The 27,346-nt window shown below is 30.3% G+C and overlaps 1 long non-coding RNA gene across 1 annotated transcript in view; it reads left to right on the top strand.

Moving 5' to 3' along the window:
- The window catches only part of LOC106686125 (uncharacterized), a 29,688-nt gene extending 10,642 nt beyond the window's left edge, over window positions 1–19,046 (top strand). The window contains exon 4 of the long non-coding RNA XR_010844023.1: window positions 18,965–19,046. This is a non-coding gene — a long non-coding RNA (uncharacterized lncRNA). The remainder of the gene's footprint in view (window positions 1–18,964) is intronic.
- The last annotated feature ends 8,300 nt before the right edge of the window (window positions 19,047–27,346 follow it).

The following is a 27,346-nucleotide window of genomic DNA, read 5'->3' as shown; positions in this document are numbered from 1 at the left end:
ATATACATATGTATTTTTTTGTTAGATACATGTAATCTAAAGCTTTTACCGAGCTTCGCGAAACTGTTATTATTTTAATATTGCTGTGGGTCGAACACAAACAGAAATATAATGATGCTGCTATTGCATTTAGTTCAGCTTCCCACGTTCGGTTTTAAGGTCTGTTCCTACCTAATACCGTTAATTTCTAGCGGACCTAAAGTAAACATGAGCTTAAAAGCCAACAGTTTGAATTTCTGCCACTTACAGTCCTTACCGTTTACTCTATCCAGCGGTTCAAGAGATAGTGTTTTGTTTGGTTTCTGGTCCAGCTTGCATTTGTTTTCAAAACATCCTTGATGCTTTATCCAGAAACCATAGGGAGTCAATAATTATACGTAGGCAGTTGCCTGCGTTCATTAAAAATACGTTGAAGTATTTTAAATTTACTTGAACGCCCAATTTAAGTTTCTGTTACAAGCTATATATTGCAAATCCGAGAAATTCGTATTGCCTAGGAGCCTTTGCAAGGCCTGGCTGAGCGGTACGTGAAGAATAAATTCACAGAATATTGAGTTCAAAAACTGAAAGTAAAACTAACTTGATAGACGTTCAATGTCGTGTAATTCGACGTAGCATTTTGGTGTCATACATATCAATGCATATGATTTTTCTTTACAACTGTGTAATGCAACACTGTTTAGACATGAAATTATTTAATCAAAAATTCTATTAATCTAATATGTTCGAAAATCTGTAACCAATACTCTCAGCTGTTTTCCCGTATGGAGCGACTTAAGGCCCTTCAGAATCAGTTTCCCTCTGGAGTATGGCTAATGGTAGAAACTGCCGCACCCTCCACTCCGGAAGATCCGTAAGGGGCAAGAACCTGCGGAGGCTTTAAGATCACCGAGACTGCGGCCTGCTTCGCAACCGGTTCTTCAACTCGCCCGCTCCCTTTTTAGGCGAGATTATCTCCGCTGTGAAAAATTATGCCGTTTAACACGCTAGCAATTTAATTCGTATTTCTAGATTGAGTTGTTAATCAAAAAGCGAACTGCTAGAATACTTTACTATGTTGTATTTCCTTGCGCCATTTGTACAACTGTGTATTAGTCAGAACAATTTTATCATACATGTGATTAATTATTCAATAAATTACACAATAATAATAATTTGATTTTATAATAAATATATAAACATATTTCTTCATTAATTATAATTTATTATTATTCACATTATTCTTTCTATATTTCACGCAGAACGCGCATTTGAAGACTATAAATTAAACCCATGCTCACAAAACAAGGAAATAAATTGAATCGAAATCGGACAATTGCTAAAAAAAAATTGGGCCGATTGAATTTTTTTAAATAATTTATTTATTGATATTTACAACTTTATACATATATACACATCAAGTAAATTTGCTGTAAGTGATATTATGACATGTGGAGAATCTACCCATTGATAGAACTCCAAAAACATTTCAAAAGGAGAAGATCTCGAGACCATCTTCTTTTCAGACGTCTAGGAGGATTATTAGGTAGTGAAGGAGAAGCCAGGTTAGAAACGAGTTGGTTTGGGTGGTTGGGAAGTTTATTATGGAAGGATTGGTATCTGGTTCTGGCCAAATCGGCAACATAGGGGACATTGAGGTACTGATGGATGACTTGATTTGTGACAAAGTAAGGAGCATTAAGGATTTTACGAAAGATTTTGGACTGTAAGATTTGGATTCGAGAGGAATTAGATGGTTTAGTGGAGCCCCATAGCTCAACTCCGTATGTCCAAATAGGCCTTATAATAGTCATGTAGATCAGTATTTTGTAATGGATTGGAAGTTCGATTGAACTTTTAAAATTATAACTACCTTTTTAAATTTTTTTAGACAATTATCATGAAAACCAGTTTACTTTTCTATTAATATTTTCTTTATCTATTAAATTATTTTTAAAAAATACTTAATAAGATCAATATTACCAAATACAAGAAATGGGTACAGCAAACTGTGTTTGTATTACTCGTTGAACCCAAGGTGAGAAAGTTGTATAAGTGGTTGTTCCTGGTATAAAAAAAAAATAATTGATTATTTTAGCATACAATTTTTTTAATATTTTCAGAATTTTAAATTAGCGCATACATGTTATTCGTGTCTAATATATTTTGAAGAATTATTATTTTTATTTTTGGATTACCTTTTTATTTTACGATAATTATACGATTTGAGGTGTTGCAGTATCAATTTCGTTTTTATGTTTATAAACATTCATAAATAAGTGCTGTCGTACTGAAATCACATGACTTTGATCGCGAACAAAATAATGGCGCGGAGAGAAATATCCAGATTCATTGAAATAAATGTGACAACGCTCTGTCAGGCTGTTTTGTCAGTCGAGAGGGATTTTTAAACAAACAAATAAACTGAGAAAGGTAATTGTTTGCCCCTAACTTGTTGCTTCTGTTGTCGCAGTTTTCCTTATCTCTACTTACTACACTAGGTGTGAAACCATTGTTCATTTACAGTCAACATATTGTTTTTTAAATGCTCCCTAATTTCTGAGATAACATTGTAACTGTGTCGAATTAACGAAAACGAATGTAGCTACTTTTCAAAAATTCAAAAAAAGAACTCTTTAAAATGTTGTACTATTATCTTCACGATGGGGCATACTTTTTTTTTATCTCCGTACCCTTTTTCTCTAAGCTCGAGGCTTGTTTTTATTGGATACTTGCATTGGGGACACAGTAAAATTAGTTTCAAACATAAAATAATATCCTGGAATTAATTGTAAAGCTGAAAAACAAAAGAAGTTTTTGGTGAGCGTTTGAAAAAATAATTTAAAAAGGAAATGCCGTTTTCTAAGTTCTCTTCTTACGCTTTCTACGCTTGTTCTTAGCTAAAAACCTATATATGAAAAGGACATGTAAAAACACAAAATAAACAACAAAATTTTCATTATGAGAATCAAAACAGAATCTAATTTCTGAATATTGGAATTAATTCAATGGATAACTTCGATAAAAAAAAATATATACATATATCTACGGTCGACTCATTGATAAAAAATACAAATAAAATTTGTAAGTCTGATCGATTAAATTTTAATTTATTTTTATAATTTGTTAAAATCAATCAGACAATGAAACTGGTAAAAAGTCTTAATGATTTTGTGTTTCAAAAATCAAGCGATTGATCCTAACTTTTAAATAAAATAAAATTCCATACCCGTATTTAATCATTCTTATTACCTAACTCTAGTAGTGTTATAAAGTTTACTATAATTTTTTTATTGTTTCGAGAGATTCAAGAAATTAGTCCTTAAATTAATAAGGCTGAATAAATCTATTTAATCAATATAAGGTAGACAAAAAAGTTTATTGTATTTGCTCTGATCTAAATCAATTTACGACATGATAACTTTATTTGCCTTGTTTTCTAACTGGGCCTTGATTTCAAAATAATTCGTGAGACAGATATGAATGATAAATTATTGCCATTATTTATTATCATATATTTCATTATACAGAGCAGCGTTTCGGCTATCTTTAGTTTAAGTTTATCTGTTAACAATATTAAGGATGTTCAGAAATTCTTACAGTATCTCGACAAACGTGCTTTGGCATGTACAATAGAAAATATTCAACTGGTCTTGCCTCATCTTAAATTTATCAAATAAAAAGAAAAGAAATATTATTGTTATTAAATGAATATTATTTTTGGTAATTTCTTATTAGAAATTAGTAGCTCCAGTATTTTTCTTGTTTTCTTAAACAAATTAACTTATATTTCATTCCATGAATAATTCAAAAATTACATTATAAGAGTCATATCGGTCCAATAGCTGTATAAAAGTCTTATTAACCTTATTTCGTTAAAAAAAATTAAGCTTATCTAATCGAATGTTGTTTAAGATAGTAAAATGTTAATTGTATTACAAAATTGATTATTGATTGTTCTTTGGGTTCAAGGGAAAATATAAAGGTTATAGGGTAGTCTGTATCACAATGATAAGAGACTCTTTAATTTTTTATGTTCGTAATATTACTATATGTGGCTTATCTGCAAAATTCATTTTCTTATCGTAATTTTATTAATTCTTTAGAAAGTTGCTAAAATAATTTCATATAATTTCCTGGATATATCAACTATAACTTACACTAAGTTAAGTTGTGTCTCAAGTGCTATTTTGGAAAAAAATAAAAAATTACATATTAACAAATAGTTTAACTAACGTATTTTAAATGAAGCATAAAAGTATTACAAGACATTGATTTTAGAATTATGTGTAAAAATGTTATATACAAAGGGTGATTTAAACAGGATAGAACATCATACAAGCTCTAGTCAAGATTGGATATATGTTACAAAATCTAGGGCACTTAGTATATGTTTAGATGTTTATGAGCAAACTATTGTAAAATGAAAAAACTTCAACTAAACCACAATATTTCACTGTGCTACATGAACTTGGATGAAATAAACTTATTAAAGACATTTTACTGAAAGAGAGATATTTGCCCGACTATACTCATTGGAGATGTATAAACTTCAAAGTTTATAACAACACATTCTTGTTATTATTTCTTTTTCTCGTGCTTGTAAATTTACGTCCTAATGTTTTTGTCAAGTATTTGTTCCTAGTGCAATAAAGATTGAACCTAGGAGGCCATTAGACATACATTAATAAAAATATATCTGTGTAATATATAATATATCTAAATTTATCATGTAGCTCCATCTTGTAGAACAGCCAAAAATATTGTTTAAGTTGTTAGGCTATGACCGTAATTATTAAGTGGGATTACACATTGGTCAGACTATGGTAAGTTCCCGCAAGCGTGTGAATAGGTTATTCGTATAGGCTTGTACAAGCTTATCTAATTTTTTTTTAATTTTACGCCGATTTGTAACTCTAGTGTTGACCATTATTCATATATGCTCCTACACATTGGCCAAACTCTGGCGAGTTCTCAAATACGCTTGCGTATGAATGGAGTATTGGTATAGGCTTGTAAATACTTACCTAAATTTACGGCCACTATTTAATCATCCTATCAGTTTTTTTATGACAAGTGCTAGTAATGCACCCGTATCATTATGGACAGTTATCATTGTTTAGGAACTACCAACAGGTCCTTCGGCGTCTTAAAGAATTAAAGAAATCGATAATGAACTCTAGTTTGAGATTGAATATTTTAAGATTATATATCATATTATATCAGTTGAGGTTGAATAAATTCTTTAATATGTTGTCAATAAGCGTTGTCCGTATTTTTTTTTACCGTGTGCCACATAGTAGTCTATAAAATCTGAAGTTAGTGGTTATCTAGTAAAAAGTAGTTCTAACATTCACGTGTACTTTCATTTTACCACTTTTAATTTTGTGTATTTTTTCTAATGAAAATTTTTGAATTGCTAGTAATAGCTGACAAAAATTCGGTACAAGTTATGTGTAGATTCTGACAAACTGTTTTGTATTGTTAACCACTATCAAAGGTGTGATTAAAAGGGAAAAGTCTATTTTAACAGAATACAGAGGTGATTTATGACGTATATGACCCCTTCGGATTAAAGGCTATAACACAAGTTAAAAAATAATTATATTTTCTACTAGCTCCCTTTCTTAGCCTTTAAAGCCAGTATTTAATTCTTTTTTCTTATTTATTTTTTGTTATCATTTTATTTATATCTCTTTATATAGTGTGGATGTGCTTTCTTATCTCTATTACCAATGTGATAATATATGACAGAATGTAATATTACACAATATATATATATATCATTTTTAATGGTTCATTTATTTTTACATAAATACTGCTGCATCTATATAGTGTACTTTTTGCACGGACTATGGATAATTTATCTTTTCTACTTCCTTATTAACATTATAGAAGAAAGACCAAACATTGTAGGTTGCTTCAGTACATTGTTATCAGCTTCATTAATGAGATATCTATGTCGACTCCTGGTAAATGTTTAAAAAAATTTACATTATTCCCAAGCCCATAACTAGATGGTATAGATGCGGGTTAAACAAAATAACAAAAGGTAAAGGCAAAGAGAGGCCGCGTTTGGTTGGGTCAGTTTGACCACTGAACCACAGGCCCCTTGAGCCATTTTTTATTCAGGCACTACCCTTCACATTTGGCGGAGGTATTGAAATCTTCCCTCATAGCGGCAGGTAGGCTTTTGTTCCTTCAGAGGAACATCCCATTATAATATAGATGAAATCTTCTCTCTACCGAGATTACACTTTTCCACTCTCAGCTATAGCTTCATTATTCATTTATTCTTATAAGCCTTATCCTTAAACTGCTCTCAATGGAGGGCCTCCTTACCCTGACAAAGATGGGTAGTCACCTCAGGGCCATGAATCATTTATTTCATTTTTTATTATTCACTATATATTCATAGCAAAAAAAAAAAATTGGAGAAGAGAGTTTTCGTAATCTTTGTAGACATGTACTCTTAAATTTATAAACTTTATTAAGTTGTTCATTCTTTTTGGTGTAAAAAATATATTAAGTGTTTTTCCCTTTGAAATTCTAACACAACAGGTTCTTTTATTATGCATATTAGGTATATGCATATTATTATTACTTATCTCGGATCTCTGAAAGTTCTTCACCGATTTACGTTTAATTTAAGTTTTTTTTTCTCTAAATGTTCGGTTTTCTTCTCGAGAAGGTTCTCAGTTATAGAAAATTTTATTATAAATTAAATTTTATTGGCGCGTATATCAGAAAGTATATATTTTTTCCACTTATATACCAATCGATTTTTCTCTTTTTGAAAATTATATATAAATAAAAATATTATGTTCGTTTGTTAATTAGCTAAGATCTCCGAAAGTTCTTAACCAATTTATTTGTTTGTTTTTTTCTAAAAGTTGGGCTTCGTTTTGGAAATGTAATGGAAATCTTCGATTTATCTGGTAGAAAAATTTATGGACAAAACTAACTCAGAAAGTAAAAATGTTTGTACTAAGTTTATTATCTATCGATTTTTTTCTTTCTCAAAATAGTAAAACAATATGTTTGATTCCAATATATGAATTTATATTCGCAAAAAATTATAAAAATCTAAAGAGGCCTAAAGAGTTTTTTTTAGGGAAAAGAAAATCGTATTCGTTTTTAGCTTTGCCTGAAACCCTTAATTTGTTTAACGTTATTTGTTTGGATTTTTTTTTTTATCGCTGTCATTGTTCATAATTCTGCGTTTTATCCAAATCCTGTGTTACTACAACCGTTGGAGAGCTGATTTTATTTTTTGTTTCTATCTGTTTGATTGCCGCTGTCTAATGTGGAAACCTTGATTATATTCATTTTAAATTTTAAAAAAAAAGTCGTTGAAATCTGACTATTATTAGAAAAGATATGGCTTATTAAACATGTCAACCACATTTATTAAGTTTGTCGTTGAATATGTGGCATTTCCAGAATTTGGTTTACTTGGTGTAATAACTTGAGGACTACATACCCCTTAAATTACTTTGTGCTAATAGTTAATTGCATAAAACAATAGATCCTTGTTTGGGACCAATATAAGCTATAAAACAGCAGTTAATTATTATATTGTGCTTTCTCCAAATCGGTTTGGAAACACTATATTTCATTTTTATGTGCTATTGTAAGTGAAAATATGTATATTGAAACATTTAAAACTTGCTTTTACTACTAAAAAAAAAATCAATGAATCTGAAAATGCTTCTCCACAAAATATGATTTTTTGGTGATAGTTCTTAATTTTTCATTTTTATTCTTATTAGTATGATACAAGTGAAGGTTTAGAAAATGGTGGATTTACTTAATTTGTTCTTTATCATAATTTAAATCGTTAATAATTTTCCTAAAAACTATCCTTCCAATTATTAATATTCAGTTTTGTAAAAAAATCTATCTGAATCTAAAAATCTACCGAAAAAAAATTATATCCCCGATCTATAAAGATTGCATTATATTTGGGATTAAGATGTTTTTGACTGTTAAGCGTATTAACACTGTGTGCATCTTTTTATTTAACAGATAAATGAGCATAGCATTTAATGCGTAACTTTTTGTAACGCGACCTCACCGGTTGGAGCTTGGTATTGACCGTGGCATTGCCTTTTTATGTGCAGACGTCCTTGCTGCGTCAGAATGCAGTTCTCTGTTAATGGTAAACAAGTGTTTTTCTTCCTTTGTATTCTGAGTTAGTTGTTCGAAATGGCTAATAAATTATTGTCGTCTGAGAAGGGTATTTATTTTCAAAAACAAGTTTATAAAACTGGTATTTTTTAAATATATATTTTACTAATATGTTGATAGCGTTATCGAATCGGATTGATTTATAGTTTTCAGATATGGTTTATAAATTCAGGATAAAGTGGTCCGGTCATGTATACCTCGTGTTATCTGTCGATGAGAGTCGTGTACCGTGCGTCAACATATTCGGGGAACCGCATGAATGGCTTTTCTATACTTAGCCGCACGTTTGCATGCTTATCTATTTATAGAATAGAAGCCTTTATATTACAAATCGATCATAGATAGCCCTGCTTAGGCGGACCGGCAGATGTTGCCACGACTTGTCACACTTCCTACTACACATTATCTTCTCTAAATATTTGTTTAATTCTAATCCTAGGGTCGCCTACACCTCAGATAAGGTGGACTTTGAACGGTTCGCACTGCCTTATGAATATCTAGCCGATCTAACTGCGCACGTAGACTATTTTTCTTCATTTAACTTGGCTATGGTTTTTTATTGCTCCATTCTTCTTATTTTTTATTTTATTTTTTTTTTCGTATTCGGTATGCTTTTACATAACCGAAGTAGGTTCTGGTTTTTACATGCTGTAGTATTTTTCTAGATACTGCCACAATATTTTTACTGTCCTCCCTTGATTTGTTTTCTAAACAATATAATTGGATGGGGAAAAAACACATAATTAACAGCACTTTCTACTTCATGTCTGACAGTGGGCGAGGCTGATATATTTTATCTTCTAAGGTCATCATATCCCTTACCACTATTATTTATAATTACTGTGGTAGAGATAAATATACACAAATAAGTCCGTTATGGTTGAAATCCGGGCTTTAACAAATTGTGGTCCTTATCAGCAATGTTGGAAAATTATATATTTGACTTATAAAGTATTTAATTTTCTTTGATTTTCAGGAGTGATAGATAAAAGAGGGGCTTATCTGATTATTTATCATAGCCCGTTTCCTCGCTCAAGCCCTTAACATTTAAACATTATGATTTGTCATCGCCATTTTGCTGCAAAAATGCATATTAAGGAATATTGATCTAGATTTATTTTTGTGTGAGGATAGTCGGGGGGGGGGGGTAACTGTACAAGCCTACCTTCTACGCCACAACTCCTGATGAAGACCTGAAACTCAGGTCGAAACGTCGGCATAAAATAAATAAATATGGTTTTGTTTATTTATGTTGTTCTTTGCTGACCGCACCCCCCGACAAACTTCTCCAATCATATAAACTTTATGTTTACTTCAATTCTCTAAACTCTCAGAACAGACTATAGTAAAAGTATCTCATTCTCATCCTTGCCATATTGTTGGGAGAGAATATTGTTCACCTTCGACTTGAATTAGTCTCTAAATATTTTGTTTCTTTTTCTGAGGTTTGAATGGACAAATTCACATGAACACAGCTCTCATTATTTCCTGTTAATATTTAACAAAATATTTTATATTTATACATACATTGTTTGGTTTTCGTGTTTCTTATTAACAATGCGGGGGCGACGGTAGCAGCGTAGTAACGCGCCTGTCTACCAATCCGAAGGTTGTGAGTTCGAGCCCCGACCTACCCGGGATTTTTCAAGCATTAAATTAAACAAAACCACTCACAGCCTCCCCTGGGGATTTGTGAGGCCTGACAATTATAAATAAAAAAAATTAACAGTTCACTTTGGGTGATGTCAAGGCCTGTTGATATGAGAACTATTTACATAATATGCCGTTGTAAATTATAAAACATCAATTTTTAAAATATTAAAAGCCCTAAAATTAAATATGAAAAGATTAATTTCGAATAGTCTCAATTGGAGGTAGGAAGGAGTGGTTAGATAACAAAAATACAATCTCCCTCTTCTCTCATTTTAATCTTATTTATTTCGTCTTCTCCACTTATCCGTTTACTTCATCTCTTAATTTACGCACATTGTTGAGAAAGTTAAGATTGTAGAAGGCATTGGAAAGTTGGAACAATGCGTGATAAAGGGAACTGTTAAGATGGCTATTATCGTCATTAGGTTCACATTATATTGTAATGCGAGCCTTGCAAAGTTGCTTAACTGATTAAGAAACCTGTTAGAAACTTAAAGTTATATAGCCTCCATAAATGTCCTCCTATTACTCAACCAAAATTATCCTCACTTCTTAATGTACCCTAATTTGGTACTTCCTCCAAGTTCATGTTGATCCAGGAATAATTGTTCGCCGGATAATTACCATCTTATTACCATGGTATATATTTGTCATTTCCAGATATGAATATCCATTTTAAAATAAAGTAGAAATTAGCCGAGAAATTTAATATTAATCTAACTCCTTAGTTGTTATTTATTTAAGCTGCTAAGAATAGTACAATATACAATAGTAGCATAATTGAAGATAAGAATTTATGTTGAAGGAACGGATAGAGAATGATTTTATATAATTTGAAAGGTCCATTTTCAACATGAAAAATAAATGAATTTATGTTCTGTAAACTTGTTATAAAATTCCCTGGCATCCTTATTTCTTCTGCGAATACGTTAATATTGCCTTCACAGAAGTTGAGCAAGTCTGCTTTTTCAAAAATTGGATAATCCTATCATAAAAAGAGGAAGTCAGTGTTGTATTGATTGGTTTGGTCTGAATTTTTAATAGTCTATAGTTTTCAACATTTTTGGTGATTCTAATTTTTTTTTCATTGTCTTAATTATGTTTTTTTTTATTGCTTTATTTAATCAAGGCCTTAATTTTTTATTAAAAACGGAATATATGTTTTAATTGTAAGCGTATAGTGAAGGTCAGATGCTAACAAGAAAAAAAACATACATAAAAAAACATAGTCATGAAAAACAAAAATAGTTTTCAACTATTTGTTAATGGCCAACATTTCGGCCCACCGGTTTTCATCAGCGCTGGTGTGATGAATGGTGGTGTACTTTGATCATATGAATTCAGATCCAGCCAATCATCTATATGTAATAAAATAATATTTTAATGCTTTCAAGCATTAATCTACGGTCAACTATCTACACCTCATTAATAATATTTTAAGTTTTTCACTCCATTTTGTAATGACAAAATATAAAAAAATATTAATTTTATTTTTCGTTGTGATATGGGAACTGGCAGTTAGTCAAGATTCCAGTCAATATCATGATGAATTTTAATTTTAGAAGTAAAGATTAAGTCAGTAATCTGGTTCAAAGGAAGAATGTTCTAGCTACCTGCGTGTACCAGACGCCTATTCTTCGTGGGCGATCTGTTCATCTTGACACCTGTCTACCTTGAATATACATGTCCAAACTTAAGGTTGCTAACGAAAATATCTCAGTCTGAGGTTGAGGAATAACCATCATTGGCCACGTTTCACAAATGGAACAAAAACAAATAAACTGTAGCATTATTCTGTTCTTAAATGGGTGCCTTTCATAATATTATTTTTTATTGTTTAAATATTGTGTGATAAGTGAGCGATCAAAGAGTTAATCTGTAATTAAGAGTTTTAAAATTTTATGGAAAAGTAACAAAATAGATTGATTTGACTAAATTTATTGACCTGCGCAGAATAGCCAGCAGAAATTTTTAATTGTCGAATGTATGGAGTGAATTTATATACAAAATCGTCCTTGAGGATATGATAGTAATAATAAAGAATATTTGCGACTTAAATTGGATACAAATTATGTTATTTAAACAATAAAACCAGTTTGGAACAAGTGACAAGATTCTATATTAATTACTTTTTATGTTGGTTAATCCTAAGCAGGTGGGGAAAAAAAGTTCTCCTTAATACGTTAGTCCAGTAAAAATCCTCTGGAAAAAAAAAAACTCAGAATGTTTTACCTAAAGGGCCGGACTGAATTTCCTTGGATGGGAAAATATGTTGATTTTAGAACAGAATCTCTTTTATAAGTTCGTTCAGTTTTCGGAACGTTGATACATTCAATATGAATAGTGAAAAAACTTTGATTTAACGAAATGTACAATTAGTTTCTCTTGATCGAGGGCAAGGTGTGAAACCTAATGTTGTTTTTAAGTGAGTATATCTCTCATATTGGGGAGAAATACAAATTTATGAGTAGATTCCCAAACTCACTGTGCGGGTATATTGAAGGTCATTTTTCAGTGCTAAAGCCTTACAATTCTTTATTAAATAAACTAATTGAAAGTTGGGAGTAGATTTTTCGAAATTAATGCATACTCTTGGTGAGGGTAATGCAAGGGAAAGGAAACAAGCATATTAAAAATCAAAAGTATCATTACCAAAAGTTGAAAGTACTGAATTATTTTCTTGTATGACTATGTTTGTATTAATCCAACATAAAAGAAAACTTTTTATTTGAGATATACAATTTGGATTTAAATCTAGCATTGCCATGATACTTAATGTACAATTGTTAATATTATTTGGAATATCAAAAATGAATCAATATAAGAAGCATAGTGGAAATAATGTCAATTAATCTATCTTGGAAGAGCCGTTACATGTTACTAACATCACCCATTTTGAAAAATGCTATTACCTTCTCTTTTGAAGTAAGTGATACAAAAACATTATTCTGTAAAAGAAGTTAAGGGAACTAGTTCATAAAAAGTAGTTTCCTACACTGCACAGTCCAAAATAATAAATGCATTAACATTATATAATGCAATAATAAACATACCACACAAACACGAATCCGTTGATTTGTTTATCCTCTTCTTATCATTTTTTTCGCTTATTACTTGCATTATAAATTTTATTTTTGTTATATACCTGTGCTAAATGTTCATGAATATTATACACGTTATATACAAAAATAATTATTAAATAATTGAGTATATTAGAGTAGAGATACAGTATTCTCTTTATTCACTTCGTACCTCACTAGAATGGATACAAGAATGGAATAATACCCTGGCCTCTTTTGGATAATTGTTCCTATACGATTCTGGAAATTCGTCCTCCTAAAGGAATCCCTTGGAGTATCTCTTCTACCTGAGGCAGGTAGAAGCTAGTTGTTGATGAGCCCACAGTCGCACCTGCCGAACTGTATAGAAAGCAGATCAGCTCTCCACTTCGCCTATTGGATGATGAATTCGATGTGTGTTTGTTATTCTTGAGATGTGCGTATGTCAAACGTCAACCCTGTGATGGCCCTATGAAAGTTTAATGCCCCCTCCGGAACGGATAGAGGCAACAATACGTCGCTATACTTTATCCGCTCCCTACTTTCAATAATGTTTCTCTGTCCTGTTACATAAACATGTGATCTATTGGAGCATAATATCCCGTTTTATCAGTTCCCTTTTTTCCTCGCATTAACCGTTTTTATTCATATGAATTTAATTCATGAATTAATTTTTCTTGTTGTATACATGTTTTTAAATAATATAAACTACATCAATTGTGATTATACTATATCTCACTACACCATCTCTAATGTATCTCTCAGTAAATTATATTTATGTATTTTCTGAAATTTACAACTGTGCAATTATACTTTTAGTAAATCTGATGTAAGTTATTATGGAGTGATACAGGCGTGTAGAGAAACTACCCATTAGTAGCACTCTAATGACGTTTTTACATTAGAAGGGCTCGTGGCCATCTTCTTTTCTGGCGCCTCGGAGGATTGTCAGGAATGGAAGAAGAAGCAAGATTAGAAATTAGTGTGTTTGGATGGTTAGGGAACTCAATATGGAAGGATTGATATCTGGTTCGGGCTACATCGGTTACATATGGAACGTTAAGGTCTTTATGTATGATTTTGTTTGTAACAAAGTAAGCAGCATCGAGAATTTTGGATTGTAAGAATTGAAAACGAGTTGAATTCGAAGGTATTGTCGACCTTCAAAGGTCAACTCCGTATGTCCAGACTGGCCTTATTACAGTCCTGTAGATCAGTCTTTTGTAATGATTGATGTCTGCTTCGGGCTCGATCGGTTACATATGGAACGTTAAGGTCTTTATGTATGATTTTGTGTGTGAAAAAGTAAGGAGCATTGAGGATTTTGGATTGTAAGGATTGGAAACGAGGGGAATTCGAAGGTTTTGTCGACCCCAAAGCTCAACTCCGTATGTCCAGACTGGTCTTATTACAGTCCTGTAGATCAGTCTTTCGTAATAAGTGGGAAGTTTAGACCGTTTGTCTAGTAAGTGCTGTAATAGTCGAAATCGACGTACTGTTTCCTGTCTTTTCAGTTTTGTGTGAGGATTCCAGATTAGTTGTTTGTCCAAATGCAGTCCAAGGTAGCGGATCTGTTCGACATGGGTAAGGGCAACATTATTTAAGTATACTGTTGGGCAGTGAGTAGGTTTCCGACGTAGGGTAAATGTGATTTGATGGGATTTATTGAAATTTATTTTAATCCTCCAATTACAACACTATTCTTCGAGGGTTGTGAAATGGGGTTGGAGAGTTTGGGATGCAATTAAAGGGTTATTATTAACTGCGAGCACATATGTGTCATCGGCATACGAGGTGAGGATATTGTTAGGATTGTCAGCTGCATTTGTTTTTTAACATTTCATATATTAACAATATTACTATGTCAACGTTGTATTAATATGAAAAGAAAATTCTACAGATTATAATACAAAGGCTTATAGTTTTAATTAAATCTTTATCATAACAGTAAAGGAAATTTTATGATCTTTCAAATAAGATTATAAAGAGCTTAAATACTCCTGAAAATATGGGTAACCAGTTCTGTACGCCATATTTTTGCTAATAATGGCTGGATTTTGATTGGATTTGTTTCATTAGTAAATCAATAAACATTATATAATTTAACATGTATTTTATAATATAAACAAATCTATTTAAATTTTCAAAACACCAATTGAGTCAAAATAGTTCTGTAAGTTTCATTACTCTTGATTACAGAATTTCGTTACTTAATATTTTAATAAGCATTAGTATATTTTTCCCTAATAACTTCAAACTGATTGATCGGTACTTCGGTAGTAAAATTTTACTTCATTCCTTCCTCTTATGGTTATTCTTCTTCCTTTTGGATCACGGTTCATATTATTTAAAACCTAGGTGACTTAGTAACATCTGTCGTAGCTTCTACCAACATGTTAACTATGGCATTTTCTAAAGTGTCGTATTAACAGGATTTCTCTACAGCTGGTAGTACTATCAAATATCTGCATACGCGTGACAGCTAACCGCCACAAGTAGACAACCTTCCCAACTAATTACTTCGTAACACCAATCTTATATATAACTTATACTCGTATGTTTCCGATCAAACCAGCGGAACGTTCCAATAATCCACTGGCATTAGCTGCATGATTTTGACTACCTTGATTGGACCTTGCAACGAACCTTAAAATGCCAAAAGGCAATCCACGGCAGTAGTATGCTAGATACATTTGTCACTATTATGCATTTTTATGTATGTATTGTATAAATTTAATAATAAAGGAGGTTACGGGAAACAAAAAATGTTCCCGATCTGTTTTCTTTTATCACCAAGTTGAATTTTTAGCGTGGTTAGGTTTACTTTCAGCGCGCAAACAAACTCTGTCATACTTTCTCACTCTTATGATTTTACTTGCTTGACAGATATATGTCATGTGGAAATGAGCTTTTAAAAAAAGATGGCTGTGTTTTTGAGATTCCAGAAATTTTTATGTAGGTAAATTAAGTATTAAATATGCTTGAAAAAAAGAAAATGCTTTACTACAAAACAAAAACCACTATTAATAATAAATTATATTTGGCTGATTGCTTCACAGTAGAAAAGCTGATTTTATTTAAATATAAAAAAAATGTTCTAAATATCTACTCAATTGTCAAGTAATGTATTTTTTATTTTATATATAATTGCGTTACTTAATATGCATAAAATATTAGAAGGCAGTTGATAAATCACTCAACATAATAATTAATTACCATATTAAGGCTTGAGTATTTTAATGAGCGCGTAACAAGTTAATATTATGATAATTTAAGACTTTATTACCCAAATTTGACTAACTTATCTCGACCGTCAGGACAACTAAAAATGATCTATGTAGCATTTCGATAATTTGTCTCTGACTTTTATGAGACAAGGGTGTTTTATGGGCCGGTTATCTGCATTTGTCACGTCCCACGACCGAACAAAAAATTATTCCAGTGGATAAGTGAGCTCGGGAGCGATGAAGAAGTTTGACGCCTAGCTGACACTCATCCCTCACTCTTCTTTTTCTTTTCTTCACGTGTTATAAAAGAAACTAGAAACTGCTCTGCCGAAAAAGTTTAAGTCAGGAAAAAGTTAAAGACTTTCTTAGGCCTGCTTTATTTCATCCTTGAACGATTCCAAATGCTTCTATTACGGGTCAAAAGTCAGTTCTACGCCGTATATCCTTTTCTTTCTTTTATGTCTTTGTAATCTTTTATTTCCAAGTTTTTTCGTAGTTTTAGTTTTTATCTAATATTCACGATAGGTTATTGATAATACTTAAAAATCATAGTCAATAATTTTTCATCTATCATAGGCACTATACAACTTTTTAAACGTGTTATAATTGAGAAGTGTTAAAATAGGTGTTTTAATGTGTAGCAACAACGCGCAAATTATTAAATATGCCTGGAATAATAAACATGGATTTTCATTTTAAAAGACATCACTACTGTAATTTTTTTTTTGTTTATTCATTTAAAAGATTACATCCAATATGATCAGACCAGATGACAACATCTATAGGTCGGTACCAAAATAACCCATAAAAATGATACACATCAGTGAAATGCAAATATTACAGTTTAAACTATTAGGGCGTTGTGGAGGCTATACAATTTTTAAGCTAGATAAGTACAATATGGATTGATATCAAGTAATGCAATTAATGATTTAATTAACAACTACTAAAATGAAAATTAAGTTAAAAATAAAAATAAGATAACAAAAAAAAATTAAGTAAAAAATAATAATAATAAAAATAACTGAAAGGAATATGAAGTGAATAATAAAACTAGAAATTTACAATTAGTGAATTAATATAATAATGAAAATAAAAACTAAATGATACAGAATGTGATACAAAAAAGGATCTAATAGTATCTATTACTAAACACACACATACATTGCTAATTCAAATTGTTATATAATAAAAAAATTATGTGGAGTTAAGAAAAAATACAGGCAGATATGGTCATTTGGTGAATCAAAATCAATTATTGGGAATCATAGAAGTAAGAAAGTACCCAGTTAAATATTTCTTTTTAAATTTTTTATTATGGTTGATTTATTTATTCGTTCTTCTGGTAAGCGAGTGAACAGAAATGGTACGATATAGTTTAATGTACTTTTACCAAATTTATTATTATAGGGTGATTCGATTCGAGAAATGTTATTAAAAATTAGGTTTTTCAACGCCAGAAATGCACATGCGTTAAACCCGAAACGCATCCTGGACTATTTTTATTGCACAGTTCGAATTGTTAGTATTCTGTATTCGTGCAAACACCGAAGTGGAATATAAAATCGGTGATTCATTAAGTGTGTTTACCCAAAACGCGTTGTGGGTAGTTCAGTTCGGAAAATTACCGAACAGAAATTAACAATTCGTGGGTATTTTGGGTTTCCGAATTAGTCGATTGAGCGTGAAACACAGACGGTCACTTTGGTCTGGCATTGGAGACCATTAAAAAAATTAAAACAAGCTGTTCTAAAAGGTTCATGTTTTTGTAATTATTTAGTATTAATTGAAAAAGTTCGAAAGTCTAACTGTTTTGTGCTGGCGGATTTACAGGTCGTTTGTAACAGTAAATTTGTTTTTATTTTCTATTGAGTTAAGTCCTCAGAACATACTGAAAAATTAAAATTATATCATCCCTTTTTCTTATGTGTAATTTCACTGTACAATACTTCTAATGTGCAACACAATGAGTACAATATGCTTTCTAAAATGAATATTATTAAAAATTAATTGAGAAATAAAATAAGCCATGAAAATTATATGAAGATGTATTGGTTATTGAATAAATTATATTACATCTATTATATATTAAAATATAGCTGTACCAAAAACACTGACTAAGGATATGGTATTGTATTTACAATAGGTTATAAAATCTGTAAACATTTAATCAAGAGAAACAATAAAGTAAATATTTGGAAGCAATCGATGCAAACAATATATTACCGAGTGGGCTAGTTCGATGTATCGATATGCCAGCCCTCGAATGTTTATGTAAATAGATTGGCGTGAGCGGTTCACGCCGTACTGACCCCAACTGGTCCGTCGGCTCTATCATCCGCTGGATCTAACTCACTCCCATTTACTATCCGCTTTATGTATTGAATTTATGTAAATAATTCAGCTTCTTAATTAGGCTAATTATTAGTATTGTTGCTAGATATTATTTTCTTTTTGTTATAATATCAGCTAAGCTATGACATGTATTGTCCAACAAATTACCCAAAGATGGTTTATCATTATTAACTATAAATTACCGAACATTATCAATCATCTGAATAACTGTTCAACATTTAATTACGTGTTGAGTAATCAACTACAATTACTTTGTAAATGAGTCGTGAATGGAAATTGATTTACTGGCGAAACTAAGCTCAACTTCAAACAATAAGACCTAAAGATTCTTTATCATTATTCATATGGCAAACCATTGTTAATTGTTTCAAATAATTAGTATGTTGTTTAAGTAGTTTAGAGAGATTTTTCATTCAGGTTGTTTCACTGTCCATATTTCTAAGTTTCAAAAATTAATTTAATCAATTTAATTATTAAATACATATTTCTTTTTTGTTTCAGGTGAGTCCTAAAGATCAGCCAACCATCAATAGTACAAGGTAGCCAAATTCGTCATTCATTTAAATAAAATAAGAGACACATTATCTAAATTCGTCCTTTTAATTTCACTTAATTATATGTAGAATATATAATAAGGGCAGGTATTGCGATCATACAAAATTTTTTATTCTAGTTTTGTACGGAAATAAACATTTTGAGGTCCCCTGAGTCGAAATAACTAAGTCTCGCAAAATGGCTTCGATTTGTGTCAGTTCATGTGTGAATATATGACTCAGTAAAATATATATTTCATGTATTATATATGTATTATGTACTCATTTATTTTAATGAAGGATACGAAAAAAAAAAGTTATTGTCTAAAACGGAAAGTTCTACGTAACTGAAATTATATATTTAGGACATGTGTATGTCTGCGATTTTTTTTATTAAAATCAACATCAATTTTTAAATTCGGTTTTTGACATTTTTCCATTTTCTCAAAAATCGCTCAAACAATTCTAATTAAACTCAGTTTATCTATGTACAATCAAGTGATATTTAATATCAGCCAGGTTTTGTATTCATTTAAATAAATTAACAGGGCTTAAATGTAGAATTTTCAAAGTATCTTCCTCTAAAGTACATTTAATTTTGTTTATTTGTAATAAATAACCAGTTCTTATTGTAAGCAGTTATGAAAAATGGATAAAGACAAAATATTAAGGAATTAAGTGAATAAATAAAGGAGAATAAAAGGAGCTAGAAAAACTGAGACTACCCAATCTATTCCGATTGCATTCATTTGTCTCGGCTTCTTCATCTTTTGTTAAGCTATTATATTCTTGGGAGGGTCAAAGTTCATATTAGTTTATCCCTTCTAAAAAAACCTTATTTGTACATACTTCCTTGTATAGATACTGAACAAAAAAAACAACATAGTTTTAAAATTTTTGCAATCCCTGTTCTTTGTATTTTTTTTTTCGAAACCCAAAAAAATACCCTTAACTTCTGCTCGAGTTCACCAATTTACTAAGAACTTTGAAACGTAGGTGGTAAGTGAAAGCTTTGTAATGCGCGCACAGCACCTGATTATTAATTAAGGTTAAAAGGAACATTTCGATTCGTAGTGTCACATCCTTCGATAGAAGGCAACCAGCCATTCGCTACCGTATGCATTTTTTTTTTAGTTAGTCTTGGCATTTTTTTTTTTTTTAATAGTTCTTTATTTTTAATCATAAATCGTAGCTGAATAATGAAAGGGAGAGAAATTTTCAGCATTTCATCCTCATTATAATAAGCTAGTTATAATAAAAACTTTTATCTTGTCGCAACACGATGATTGATATGATAACGAGTTTTAAACATTTGAACTAAAATATCTTGAAAACAAAAAATCATCTCTCTTTGTAGTGTATTATAATTCAAAATTGTATCTTTACGCAAAATAAAATAATAAAGAATTTTAGAACATTTGAAGTAAAATATTATTTAATAATTATAATTAAATAAGAAAAGAAAAGAAATTAAAAAAATATTGTATTTTTGTGAAATAAATGTCATCAATAAAATTTTAATACATTTTCAGAAATTTTATCACTGTCGGTTAGTCCTAAGACTGCCACAGTTTTTTATGTTTTGTTGTGTCAAGAAGCTGGGTCAAATTCAATTTAATCAAATTATGAACATGAATACATACGTGAATTGAAATGCTCATCCTTAATGAACACTGGGATTTTATCAATTGAATTTAAGAAATAAATAAGCATATATAATTACATGTTATTTTAATAAACGACATTTGAAACTTATTTTTTTAGAAATAATATTATCTCTGTTAATACCGGTGAAGTTGTATGGTTAAACGATGGGTATAAGATGGCGGAGAGGAACCAATTTGCCGACAGTGGGTTGGAGTACATCGGCCGCGCACAAAGGCAGAGGAAACTCCCGCTCGACCGTGAACAGAATAGCTCCTGGCTATTTTCTCTCTCTACTTCACTAACTCTTCTCTGCTCTTCTGTATTTCGTTGTTTGTTGCCTTGTTGCCTCCTGTCTTAGGGGTTTGTCTCAGAAAAGGACAATTTACGAGAACTGAGGGCTTGTTAAGGTTGTCTCTCCATCTAAAACATCCCTTCCAGGCTATAATATAATATAAGTTATCATATTATTACATTATAAAGCGAGTCATTGTTTATATTATATTTTATATACTGTTTGTGTTTTGTTTTTTTATTATCCCTCTAGTAAGCACATGCGATGATCAGTAAGATATATAGGTAGATCTACGAATGATAATATAATGTACGACTAAGTACATGCAAGAATTTATTATTGAAAGACATATTATTTTTAACAAGTACTAACAAATATCAGTCACGTCATTAATGTTTGTCATGTTATTTCAAAACGTTCAAAAAACAGATAATATAATTTTTCCAGACATACTTTTTTGTGAAAATAGGGTGAAATTTTGCTCAGATACATTGGGTTGCTATAACACACAGCTTACCCATCAATTCCATAATGGGACATATATACACTACAATACATTAAGGTTTATAGTTTTTCTAACAATTATTATCAATACACTGAATACACTATACTTAAATACATTTTTTTCTCCTTTTTCCTTCTTATATACATATATTAGTTTTCCTCCTGTTTGCACAAAGCCATATAACAATTTACCAATTTATCAATTACGTCCAATTCATTACTCCCTTTGTCTCTCACCTTCATACCTCTCCTGTCAGGTGATCCGCAACAACCTTTCAATAAATTGAGAAAATTTACAAAAATCATGAATAGATAGCGACAAAACAATTATAGCAGTAGAACAGTTTACTAAAAAAATAAAACAATAAAATGAATTAATAAAGAACTAACACATACAATTTTAAAAAACAACATATAAATGAATAAAATGTGTTAATCGTTTATTATCCTTTCTAACTATTTGTGTTTTAAAAAAAAAAAAATTTAAAACCTATGATTTAAAAAAAAATAAACGATATTTTAATACATCAAATAAAGCAGTTTCTAAATTTAATTAATCTCGTTTCTAAATCTATTTAATTATGATCATAATTACATTGGCATTGGGGACCAAACCCCTACGAAACAAAAAAATCAGCAGCCAAATAGGTCAATCCTTTGAACAGATAAAATTTAGTATTTTTATTATACGGCTTAGGGATAGTAATTCTAATATAGTTTTTATCTGTCTATTATCTTCTAAACCATTTTGTAATAAAAGTTGTATGTAATTAAATTTTCATAATTATTGATGACTATTAAGTAAAATATATTAGAAACGCAGTAACTGTTTCCTGAGTAAAAAGAACAAAAATAAATATATTTTTTTTTCCCTACGCCCCAGGAAGTGGGCTATTACGCTCCAGGCTCTCGCAGCCCAATACAATTTTATTCGTCCTCTTAGTTCGTCCGTATCTCGCTCAACATCCACCAGACCAACACACGCCAAAAGATGGTCCCCATCCATGTCCCCCATGTTGCATAGAGGACATTTCGGGGAATCTACGATGCCAATTATATAAATATATAATTGCATAATTATAATTATCTGTAGTATAAGACAAAAATGGTTTTCTCAATAAAAAAAAAAAAATAATAGAATAATGTATTTACGTGTTCAAATTATATTTTTTTTTTAGTTGAGCTAACTATTTTACTCTTATACTTGAGGTATTAATCTCTCTTATAAAATTTATTATGCCAAAGCATTTAAAATTCAGTAGCTAACCACTATCTATTACCAACTTCAAATCGGAATTTTTCATGTTTTTGAAAAAAAAAAAAATATAATTCAAAGAGCTCTATCAGATAATTAAAAGTAGTTACTTTTTTTCGTATTCACTTTCAGTGCGACCAATAATTTTGGAGATATTTGGGGGAAGTATACAAACTCATCTGTTTTTTAAAGTTGATAGTTTATCGCGGAGGTAGGAGGAAGTTAAAAACAATGATTTTTCAACATTGTGTCAGTCCAGACAGCAAAAAATTCTAATTTTGGTAACCGGTTACAATATCACTGTTCTAGTATTATTTGACTACGTATGGAAAAGTAATCGTTCTACCACTTAATAATCTAATACCAAAACTGTTAGTTAAAAAAATCATATGAAAAACGGATTCTGATTCTGGAATGTCGTGTCTCTATTATAAATTTTCGTCGTTATAACTAACCTAAAAGTAACAGCTAATTCGTATTAGGTTGCTATTTTATGGCCAAGTGCTTTAAGAATGTATAAATGCGTATAAAACATTTCTATGTAGCATCATAATTAAAAAGATATAAAATATAAAAACTGAAAAGGCTTCTAGCTGAATGCGAACTCTCAATAGAGGTCATATAAAGTTCTTCTGTTGATAAAAAGAACTGCATATCAATACGTTATGGGATCCGAACTATCGGTTCAATAATCCAAAGAGATGTCGGAGACTATATGAGAGGCTCATAAAAATATGAAGGGGATTACACCTTTTATTGGCCAATATTTCACATGGGCTGGCGGCTGACAGTTACTGGCCCTCCAGCGTCCCTCAACCGCCCGTCAACAGCCACTTTGATTGTCCCTTTCTTCTTCAATCTTTATCTTTAATAATGTTTATTGTCTTTATTTTAGTAGATTTCTGGTTTAGTTTAACATTTGTTTTATTATAAACTTGTATCTACTATTATAAGTATAATAAGAAGTAAATTGTGTGAGATCAACTAAAATTTCATTCTTATGGTTGTTTGATTTTGTACCATTAATGTTTAACACTAGTTTGTTGACACTTTTTGAATTAAAAATTTATGTTGATCCTTAGGAGAAGGTTTTATTCACATCAAAGTTTTCCAACTTACTTCCCATTAGTTTAATTTATTTTGGATGGGTTTCATTTAAAATATATATGTGTAATTTTAAATGAATGATAAAAATAATGTAGGGTTAAACAATCTGTCAGAACGACTGAACATAATGTATTTTATTATATTATTTTCTAATCTATATCATTATCTCAATGGCACCAAAACCACAAATCCCGCTTAATCCAACTCGTAATTCTATCTATTGATGAGTTTTATATTTATATTGGTGGTCATATTTATTATTATTTTAAAACATAACTAAGGAATAATCTAAAAGTTTCTATCTTGTTAAAAATGTTTAAGATCCTTCAATATTAATCGGATCTATTCTTTTAAAATTCATAAAAATCATTGTGTGATTCATTGAATTCATATATATATATATTTTATTTATGAGTAAAACATTGTACTAGAACATACATATTTTATTCTTAACAACAGATATAAATTTTTAAAACACTATAAGTTATGTTCAAAAATGTTTGTGTCATTCCAAACTTTTATAATTCAAATTTCCATATTTTTTCTGTAAATTTATTTATTTTTTTAAAATGAAAAAATGGTCTAGAAAAAATAAAAAAAGGGTTCTGTTTCCCTTGCTATATTATCCTATATAATTCATATCAATTCAATTTATTGATTTGAATAATATAATACAATTTATTGAATTGTATTGAATTATATACAATCCATTGGCCAAATACCAAAATAAACTAATCTTTTAAGGTATTTATGTACATTATATATATTCAAGTCCCGGTAAAATTTATAAAAAAAAAATAATAAAAAAAAAAATTAAACCTCTAGTGAAAAATTTAGTAAACGATGATAAACAACTGAATGTCAAGGGAAAAGGAACATTTTCCTTATCTTTTCCATTCAGTCAGATGTTCGTTTTCTCTATTAATGCACAGATTAGGAGCTCCAACTTGTGAAATCTTCAACTGGGATTGTGTACATTCAAAATACTCTCAGGGTGTCTTAGTTCTGTCTTCATTACCCTGCCATGATTTGATATACATTTAATACTAGATATGATACTACTCAACGCATTTTGCAAATGATTCCATCCTTATTTTGTAATATTGTTATTATATTCTTTCTTTACAAATTTAAATAATGATATAAATAATTTGTTCCTTTTCAATTACTCAGTTTTTCTATAATACAACCTTCATTTATACGTAACAGTTCTCTCCTATATAATAGGCCCCTTTATATGTAGGTAAAGAGAAAATTTGAAATTTTGTGTTGTTTAGTAAAACGTAGATTGAGAAATATAAGGTATCTGATGGTATTGGACATTGTTTCCGTATATTTCCGTTTCATATTCCTTATAAAATAATGATAGAAATAAATAAAAGTACATTGAATGCCAATTTACATTTCGAACTCCTCGTTATCTCTTTCCTTTGCTGTACGCAATCAGTAAAGAGCTCATTTTGAATAACTTCTGAAGATTTGATCTCGCTCATTCTTCTATTGAATTCAATGAGAATACTTATTCTCAGTGAGAAACTTTTCTCACGTTCCAAGTTTTTTTTTTTTATTTTCCTTCTCAGAAGGTCAAGTACTTATTTGTGAATAGCGGCATACTGTGAATCACAACTGTGTTGCTTTTTTTTATCAAATCTTTCTGGTAAACATTTTATATATTTTAACTTATTTTTTTATATTTGTATCGATTTCAAAAAAATAAATACTTTGTATAAATTATAATGAATGATTATACAGTCCGAAAATGTTATTCAATCCAAAAGGACAAAGAAGAATCTTATCGGAGAGATGAGACAGTTGCTAAGGTTTATTTAAGTTCACAGGTTTAATAAACGAGCTAATTTCAGTCCTTTGAAGTTTTACGGCCTCCATTTTTATGAGCCCGGCCTCTGACAAGGAATGCATTCATTTTCTTGTTTAGTGTCTGCTTTTTTGTGTTTTATTCTGCTTTAAAAAAAAAATATTTGTGCCCCTTCTCCTATCTCTTCAGCTTCTTCGTATTCTTACAGAAATTTGTTGTTCCTAGAAGTTGGAGCGTATTTTTATATCATTGGTTAAACAGAACATTTTTATAAATCTGCAGATGAATAATTTATAAGTTCGATAAAAATTGATAAAAGAAAACTAACAATTTGAATATTCTTCTTCCTGTCCATTAACCTATATACTTCATTTTTTTTTTTTTTTAGGAAACTTATACTTAAATAAACGAAGCATAAATTTACATTAAAAAAAATAATGAGCGATGAATTGTTGATGTAATATTTATTTATTTATTAATGTTTGGGGAAAAAAACGTTATTAAATAAAAATGGATACAGAGCCCGAAAAAAGATTTTTAAAAATTTTTTTAGAACTAATCAGATTCACATTATTAATGAAAATTACCAATTTAATAAACCCACTTACGAAAGAAAAAATATAGTTTAATCATATGGATTCAACAAATATTTTTCTATTAGAAAAATAATAAAATATTGATAATCACCACAACGATCAAGCAAGTTTTTTTTTATATTATTTAAAATGTTACAACTCTTTAATATACATTATGTGATAAAAAAAAAATTAAACACCTCTAAATAGTACTTTTAGAGAAAATATTATTCATTAAAGTATAATGATTATACTAAACAGTAAAAATTACTTATATTCTCCTTGGAATACTCATATAATTTCACCAGAATTATGAACAATCTTTCCACAGCTTATGTTTCAATGATGAATGGTAATTGTCAATATTTTTTTATAGGAGATGAGTAAAGTTTACTCGCATTGGGTTAACAAGAGTTAAGACTTAGTTTATTTATATTTATATCATTATATAAATATTTATTGTGTGTCTCCAACAGTACAGCTTTCTACGAATCCTTTAGTAATTTCTCAGCACATTTACTCAAGTTCTAGTACTTGTAGTACTGAGAACATTCAAATTATTTTTTAGGAAATAATCAGTTTCTTATTGAAATGTTATTATTTATTATTATTATATTATGCTTCCTATTCGCAAAGTAAATATTTAAAATTATACACAATTGATTAAACATATGTATTTCCGGGGTTTGTATTGTGTTATAATAAATCACAAAAAAAAATTTTAAAATGGGGAAGTCATTAAATTAAGTTACTAGACACAGAACTTTAATAAACTCACCAAATGATAAATCAGGTTGTGGAGAAAGCTGGCCACCTAGCTGTGGAGCGACCTCATTGCGTAATCAATTTTTTTCTTCTATCCCTCGGCTCAGTTCATTGAACGGCGGTCCATTCAGAGACCCGTGCAGTGTTGCCGAGCGTTGCATATTCCCGTGCAGCTTGTTGCAGCCAGAGGAGGGATTTCCACATTGGAGTGGCTCTTGTTACGGGCTAAGCAGATTCTATGGGAAGACACTTCAGTTGGTAGAGAAGTGGTTTTGAAGACGATACTGCTGAATTAGGGGAAGTCTGTTCTCCAACTCACAACTAAAGAGTTCCAAGCCCTTCACTCCAATTGCCATTCGCTAGGCTTGCAGTATTATGTCGGTCATTGT

The sequence above is a fragment of the Halyomorpha halys genome, unplaced genomic scaffold (genome assembly GCF_000696795.3).
Source record: "Halyomorpha halys isolate HHAL.00 unplaced genomic scaffold, Hhal_1.1 Scaffold780.1, whole genome shotgun sequence".
Lineage (NCBI taxonomy): Eukaryota > Metazoa > Arthropoda > Insecta > Hemiptera > Pentatomidae > Halyomorpha > Halyomorpha halys.
Note: the sequence above shows the minus strand (reverse complement) of the source record. Positions and strands in the feature narration are given on the sequence as shown.